Below are 8,554 nucleotides of genomic sequence, written 5' to 3' on the forward strand. Positions count from 1 at the left end.
ACCTCTTAACCCCTAGCGGAGCCTGGAACGAGGAGCCTGGAACTAGGAGCTGATTAAGTAACTGTTTGTGATTGTGGATGCTCACGCCATCATGAGCATACCAATTCGTGGAAGGGGTGATGATGTGTGGGCCTGGGAACCGGAACGGCATGGACTATATACTGTTAGGTCCGCCTACCGGAGACTATATGATGATCATTGTCTAAGAGACGGAGGAAGGCCGAGCTTCTTCTTCAGGGGATATTACTTGGACTCACTACCGGACTCAGGCTCTTCGCCGAGTGCATGTGACACTCGGCAAATCCCCATATACACTCGACAAAGGCTTTACCAAGTGTAACCGTCGGCAAAGATCACTCGGCAAAGCCGGTGATGGCAAAAGCCTCTTTGCTGAGTGTCTTTTGCCGGGCACTCGGCAAAGGCTTTGCCGAGTGCCCGTAAACCACTCGGCAAAGAAAAGTTGTCTGACGGGGCCAATCGACGGTTACGGTCGCTTTGCCGAGCGCCTCACAGGGGCACTCGGCAAAGCCCGCTCTCTTTGCCGAGTGTCACTCGCACTACACTCGGCAAAGGTGGCCGCTTTGCTGAGTGATTAATTGGTGACACTCGGCAAATGCAGAGAGACTTTGCCGAGTGTCTAACTTGTAGCACTCGGCAAAGGAAGCGAGGCTTTGCCGAGTGTCTTCCGTGTGACACTCGGCAAAGCCTCCCTGCCTTTGCCGAGTGTCATGGTTATAACACTCGGCAAAGCCTCCCAGCTTTACCGAGTGTCTTGGTCATTGCACTCGGCATAGCTGGGAAATTTGCTTTTTTTTTGCATTTTTTTGTTTATTGCATCCACACATACATATATCACACAACCATCACATATATATCACATATCACACAACAATCACATATATCACACAGCCATCACATATAATCCATAACCATGACAAATATCATCACAAGTTGTCCACAAGTATCACGTAGTCCACAAATATCATCACAAGTTGTCCACAAGTATCACATAGTCCACAAATATCATCCAAGTGCCGCCACAAGTGCCACCATTCACAAATAAGCATCACAAGCACAAGTCCATCTACCTCTATTGTTGATGGCCACTCCACCTGTCCCACTGCGACGGAGGTGTGCCCTGAGCTAGAGGTGTGCCATGAACATCATTCGACGCCGCCGATTGCCCCTGCACAAAAGAGAAGTGATTGCATGTGTGAGACAAGATTTAAGGTAGGTTCTAAAAACTTGAAAAAAAGCAACATATTAGTGGTTGGCATTTGATCATCCTACTTGCAGCCCACTATATATGGCCTACCAAGACTCCAAGGACATCCCATCTCTGAGACGACAAAGCCAACCAGATCAAGAGCAGCTAGAGGAGAAGAAATGTACGTAACAAGGCCTCTGTCAAGGTACCTGGCCGACCCCAAGTCTACGGCAGAGCCGCCGCCTGAAGGACCGGGCTCAGGGTTCCTCCTCGTGCTCGACGAGGCTACCGAGCAAGCGAGTACGCTCTAAATCCACTTAGTAGCTAGCAGCATTTGTTTACTCCTGTCCTATATACTATAGCATTTGTTCAGGACAGGAGTAGCCGGCAGGCGACGGAGATGGTGGATGGGAGATGGACACAGAGCAAGAGCAAAGCCGCTGCGCTGAGCGGAGCAGCGCATGATGCATGGATCATGGATGATGGATGCATGCACGCGTATCTCACTGACTGACACCAACGGGAGATGGATGCCATGCTGATGATATACTGCTGGACTGCTGCTGCTGGTGCAGGAGGATAGACAAAAGCAAGCAAGCGCACGTCGTAGAGTACAACACTTGCTTACTGCCCACTGTTCCGGCACCGATCGACACCAAGTACGCAGCACAGCCACAGGTCAATGTTCAGAGTCCAAATAGACTTCAGACACACACAAACACAGTACTACTACTACTACTACAGCGTTGGATGCTGCTAGCTACTGAGTGGATTTGGAGTAAACAAATGGCGATACTGGGCGGCACCAGCCCAGTACAAGCAGGCGCGCCCCAGGCGGATGATGGGGCGATGTGGTTCCGACCAGCGACGGCGGCGAGAACCACTGTTGGAGGTGTGGGGCTTGACATGGTGCTGTGGGAGAGGATGAGGTGGGAGGTGGAGAGGGGAGGCCGGTGGGTTGCGGCCACCAGCAATGGCGACGAGTCTCGAATCTTCTATTTAAGTGGTGGTGTTAATTAATTTGTTTGACTCTTGAGTCTCGGATCTTCTATTTAAGTTCAGTCAAAGTCCAGAAAAAGCTGCGTTTCATGGCAGCACCAAACCCTCTATGTATGTTAGTCGTTGACCCCATATGCTCCAACGTGGGCTAAAATTTAAAAAAGACACAAATGTGACATGTTTATTTGAATACGGACAGCAAATAAAAACTGGCAGAGACATCCTAAAGTTGTTGGACCTTTGGGATAGTAGAGTGCCAATGCACACTTTCCCAGAGCATTTCTGCTTTGGGAAAGGAAAGACAACTACCCTTGCAAAAGCCGCATTCACATATCATGGTGCATTTGTCTCAACATATCATTTGGATTCACATTCATATATCCATATCCACATTCACATTTAGATTTAAGGTAGAGAAACTCACAGGAGTGACAGCAGGATCATTTGGTGGAGTGAATATCATCGGTGGCGGAACATAGCCTGAGTGAGCTCCAAGACCTTGAATATACTGAAACATCTGCTCCATCCTCCGTCGATCCTCCTCAGCCCTCGCCTCAGCCTCCTCCCGTCGCCTCCTCTCTTCCGCCACCTCAGCCTACAATATTTCACCCCAATGATACAACGCAAAGCAAAGGTATGTAAAAATCAATGAACGACGAATAAAACAGAAATAACCTTGAGTGCCTGCACCGTGTGCTGTGTACAGTCCAACCGTGTGCGTATGGCCGGGCTCGAGCTCGTGCACCTTGCTCGAATCTGGGACAGAGACCTAGTACGGGTCTGGTCGATTGCGCCATCGCCAATCTAGTACCGCCCGTGCTTCTTCCCTCCTCCCAACCTCATGACGACTTCTCCATCAAGGTCCTCGGAGGTGGGATCGTACTCTGACCCATGGACCTCCCTTGCCATCGCTGTGTACTCAGTGAGGCGGGTGTGGATGGACGAGTTGTTGTATGCCTCGGGCGGGTCCTCCGGGTTGTAGTGGACGTCGGACGTCGCCTTGCCCTTGTGGGCCATTGCCCACGCCTCGAACTGGGAGACGAGCGCGCCACCATGTGACATCGACTGCGAAAGAAACAGCATGATGATTAGAAATTTGCATAGTTGAGCTTTAGAATAAAGAAATTGATTCAGCGTACCCGTTTAGCTACGTAGGCCGGGAGGCAAAGGTTGCCTTGATGGTGTGGTGCACCAGGCATCATCAAACGCCGCTCCCGACAAGTGTTGTGCATCTCCCACCACTCGGGGCTGCACCACTTGTCCACCATTGCCTCCCAGCAGTCTTCATGCCCAGTGCACCACCACGGAACCACCTACACGACATCAGGTATATGTAGATCAAATTAAGCTTATTTAATCTTAGAAAAAATCAGTATTAATCTTATATATTTACCTTCATGTATTGTTCCTTGGTAAGCGTCTCCTTTCTTGCCTCTTTTTTCGTGACCTTCCTAAACTCGAAGGTCGCGTTGTATGTCACGACGGCCTGGAGGCGCGCCTCATAGTGCATGTCACCCACAAGTTTGTGACAAGCTTTGTTAGCCGCCGCCATCGCTGCCACCTCCCATCCCGGCTCGCATCTGAAGAAATCTTGTATGTAGACGCAATGTATCCTATCATTATTTGAAGAATGTCCAATGAATGCGATGAATTGAGCAGTGTAGTGAGACGAAGACTTACCCACAACTCTGTAATCACCCGCTCTGCCTTGTGGCCGTAGATCCTGCCATCCCGATCATATGCATCTACGCAGACGGCGTAGTGGGCAAACGTCCAGGCCGGCTGCCGCACTCCGGCAAAGTCAACAAAGCTAGGGAAGTGTGTCTTGCATAAAAGACCAAGAATGCCATTGGGATGGCGTCCGTGATCACCTGCACCCACAATCACGAAACCCCTGCCCAAGTGATCAAGAAAACTTATTAGTTTCAACATAACAAATGAGAAAATAGTGATAGCATGTAAAGTTACTTACTTTGAACCACCGGGTCGAACTATCGGGCGTCTCTCAAGAGGTATCGGTCGCTTCGGGAGTTGCGAGGGACCTCGCTGATAGAGTTTAGCCATGCCAGAGGAAGAGGAGCCCCCTGCCGCCGCACCACAGGAAGAGGAACCCCTCGTCGCCTCCTTAGCCTCGTCCTCCTCGTCCTCCACCACCTCCTCCTCGTCCTCCACCGCCTCCTCGTGCTCCTCGGGCACCTCCTCCTCCTTGGACTCCTCCACCTCCTCCTCCTACCTCTATGGCGGAGGAGCCTGACGACCCCTGTGTTTCCTTGGCGGTGGCGGAGGAGCTACCTCCTCCACCCTCTTGTATTTTGACTTTACATTCCTTAAATCCCTTAAGAGACCCCCGCCGCCTGGCATCTTTGTTCAATCACCTACAATTACAAAGAGATACAAAATGAATAAAACATAATTAGAAAGAGATGTAAAATAAATAAGATGTAGTGCAAAATGAACAAAACATAATTAGAAGGTAACATAATATTACATGTCTTAGAAATAATCATCATGATCGGTATTAGCTGGATCATAAGTCTCATCATCACTATCATGCATGTCTACTTCCATGTTGATATCATGACCATCCGGAGGAGCAATGTTGTCATCACTGTCATTGCCTAATTCTAATCGCCGAAGTAATTCTAAGTCCTTCACATTTTGAACCTCATCCCCATCGTCCTCATCATCAACCCTTTCATTGTCTACTTCCATTCTGACCGGATCGGTTATGTCTATCACAAAGCTCCCTTGTAGCCCCTCTTCTTGAAAGAACTCTCCGTCATATGTGTTTGGGTCAAAGTTGTAATCTTCATTGTTTGGGACAGGTAGTTTACTGTGTGGCGATACCTTGTTCACAACATCCCAACCCTTAAGATGCAGGTCATCTTGGCACGCCCATGGGAGATAATAAACTTGTGTGGCCTATTGAGCCACGATATAGACATCGTCTCCTGGGTACTTGGAATCCTGTCGAATTTCGACTAGCCCAAGATTAGGGATCCGTCTTATTTTTTAGGATCAAACCAATGGCATAACGTTGCCAGATCCACTCTAGCCTTAACGTTGTCCTTTGACTTATCAGTGTCCATGATTGTTCCCTAAAGTGCCTCAGCTATATTCTTTTCAGTGTGCATTTACATCAATGTTATGTGGAAGAAGGTCATCAAAATAGGGGAGCCTCTCCAAGCCCGGCTTGTGAGTCCATGCATGTTGCTCGCCATAACCCACAAAACCACCTTCAACTTCATTGACCTCGAGAGCATCTATCTGAGCACGGACCGCGACACCTGTCATCATCACCGGTGGAGGGTCTGTAACTTTGAGGCCTTTCGTAAAGTTCTTGGTGTCTTGTCTGAATGCATGGTCAAGAGGGAGGAATTGTTGATGTTTGTCAAATGAGGAATACTTGCCACCCTTCTTCAACCAAATAAACTTCAGAGCTGTCTTGCATACTGGGCATGGGAACTTGCCGTGAACACACCAGCCACAGAATATTCCATATGCCAAGAAGTCATGCAGGGAGTAGTGGTACCAAACATGCATCTTGAAGCTTCTCTTTGTAGCTCGGTTGTATGTCCATACCCCTTCGTCCCAAGCATTGAGCAATTCATCAATCACAGGCTCCATGAACACACCCATACTATTCCCCGGGTGTTCAGAAATTATCAACGACAAGAATATGTTCTGCCGTTGAAAGATGACGCTGGGGGGAGATTGAGCGGGATAACGAACATAGGCCAACAAGTGTATGGGGCAGCCATCATTCCATAAGGATTGAACCCATCTGTTGCCAACGCAACACGGACATTACAGGCCTCTAGAGCTTTCTCACGATGAATGTCATCAAAATGTTTCCATGATTCACCATCGGAAGGATGTACCATCTTATCTGGATTGTATCGACGTCCATTTTTGTGCCATGTCATCTGTTTCGCGGACTCCTCGGTCATGTATAGCCGTTGGATCATCGGTACGAACGGAAGGTACCATAGGATTTTCACAGGGATGTCAAGCTGCCTCTTGAGACCATCCGACCTCCCTTGGAAGTCACCTTCCTCAGGCGGGTCCATGGAAACCGATTGCTGGGCCCATCTAGCAAGGTGACGAAATGACAAAAACCTGCAAATAACCAAATCACCCCTACATCAATTAGCTATGGACCTGTCGAAAGGTTTTTCTTGACCCTACTGACAACAGTGTGTAGACGGAAACTACCGACATCTTTCGCCACGGGTTTTGCCATCTCACCTTCCGGAACGGGTAGGCGAAACCAAGGGTGGAAGGTCTCTGTACCCTTACCCCTGAACCTCGGGTGAAGATTATTGGAGCCTATCGCCATCCGTTTCGCTGATTGCCGATACGGTCCTCACATCGGAACATTGGCTGAAACCCTCGGCGCCCTTTGGGCATGGATCTAACGGAATCGGCGGTTGGCATTCGCCGTCTCTTTTGCCATCTAGCCTTTCGCTTCCCGCGCGAAATGTTTGGCCAATTGGTACAAAGGCAAGGGGGCCTAGACCCTGAGGCCTCCCCCAACAGTAGCCCCTCGGTGACTTCTTTCGCCGCCCGTGTCGAGAGGGGGCGCCACATTTTCACCTAACATTTCGACGACTGACGCCTTCCCCCAAGGTGCGAAACGGTGAGCTGATTATTTTTTATTTTATTTTTATTTATTATTTGTTATTGATGTTGTGTGAAATATTATTTTATTAAAATCAAAGTGGTGTCTGCTTATTATTTTTATATTTTATTATTTTTCTATTGCTTGGAACGTGAATCGACGCGACGCATGGGGTAACGGCTAGTTGGCGCGCCTCTTGGCCTTCAGTCGGTCGGCTATATAGGACCCCCCTTGTGCACTAGCTTGAGTTGTGGTTCCATTGCTCTGTCTCCGACGCTCCTAGTCGAAACCAACTGAGCTTTTGGCTAATCATTTCGCGCCTTGCTATGAGACTTCGCTTCCGCCTCATTGACAAGGTGAAACCTTTTTTCTTTCGCTTCTGCTTTCGTCATTGCTTTTACTGTTCATCATTTGCTATTACTTTTTCTTTATTTCCATACTTTCGTTTCATTTTGAGTTTTCACCATCTCTTTAGATGGCTAACATGGTAGGGGTTGCTTCGCCCTCCGGCTCATCCAGCGGAAGTGAGAGCAGCTGGGGAGTTCGAGCTGAAAGACTACTGATAGGGCAGCTAGTAGTTCTTCTAAATTATCAGTTTCGACCAGTACTGGCAGCTTTGGCTCTTCTCGTCGAAAACCTAGTGATCCTCAAGATGTGGTTTTTGGTGGCGCTGAAAGCGTCTTACTGATTGCAGAAGAGGAACCACAAGCGTCGACTGATTCGGCATAAGTGTCTATCACCGAGTCTGTTAGTAACTCTCCGGCTGCGGCGCTAGTTGGGAATAATTTTATCTTAGGCCGATCTGGTGTGAATCGTAAGCTGATACAAGAATATGTGAACAAGGGCTACCTGGAGCCGGATAGCTTGGGTCATCCCCAGTTTCGCCCTCCTGGTAATGAGATAGTGCCTCAGCCGAAACCCTTTGAGGCTGTTGTCTTTCGCGACTTCTTTGCCACTGGCCTGCACTTTCCTTTGGAGCCATTTGTTTCGGGTGTGCTTGATCGGTCTAGGGTGCAACTTCATTAGTTGACTCCCAACGCTATCGCCCGCCTGAGCATTTTTGGCTTGGCCATGAAGATGACTGGTTCCAAGCTGTTGATGGACAATTTTGTTCATTTTTACAAGATTCAGCAGCACCGAAACAAGTTTCGGAACCTGGATACAGATGAAGAGGTATATTCAGATTTCAGGGCCTACATCTTTGTTCCAAAGAAACTGGAGGATGGCGGAGGGCACGTGCCAACCTTTCGAAACAAATGGCCACAGTGGGCTCAGTTCTGGTTCTATCACCATGTTTGCACGGACTCAGAAGTCGAGGAAGCTGAGGCGAATGGGAAGGAAAAGGCTTCACCATTGGTTTCGAAGCTGACCCCACTTTCGGGTGTCCGTATGCTTTCGTTTTTGATGTCTAGACCGAATGAAGTGAGAAACGAAGAAGCTTTTGGCCTCATGTCGCAATGGCAGATCAGCAGGGATCTAGTCGAGGAATGGATAGCTCTTGGCCAGAGTCCGCTCTGGTGTTTACACAAAGTTTGATAGCTTTGCTGATTTGAACGGCTACAAGGGTCCAATTGTGGCGTGCTGAAAGCCAAAAGGATATAAAACTGATGAGTCTTTCGTCGCTTATGTCGAAAGCCAAGCCGAAAAGGTTTGCGGCGCTTATCTTGTTAAGGAACAAGAGGCTAAGAGAGCCAGCCTTGGATCGAAAAGGAGGCTGAACCACAACT

General features: G+C 48.7%; 1 pseudogene; it reads left to right on the forward strand.

Annotated features, from left to right (window-relative positions):
* Positions 1-1,959: 1,959 nt before the first annotated feature.
* LOC136525003 (small nucleolar RNA Z206) lies at positions 1,960-2,076 on the forward strand (annotated as a pseudogene).
* The last annotated feature ends 6,478 nt before the right edge of the window (positions 2,077-8,554 follow it).

The sequence above is a fragment of the Miscanthus floridulus genome, chromosome 18 (assembly GCF_019320115.1).
Source record: "Miscanthus floridulus cultivar M001 chromosome 18, ASM1932011v1, whole genome shotgun sequence".
In the NCBI taxonomy this organism is placed as follows: Eukaryota; Viridiplantae; Streptophyta; class Magnoliopsida; order Poales; family Poaceae; genus Miscanthus; species Miscanthus floridulus.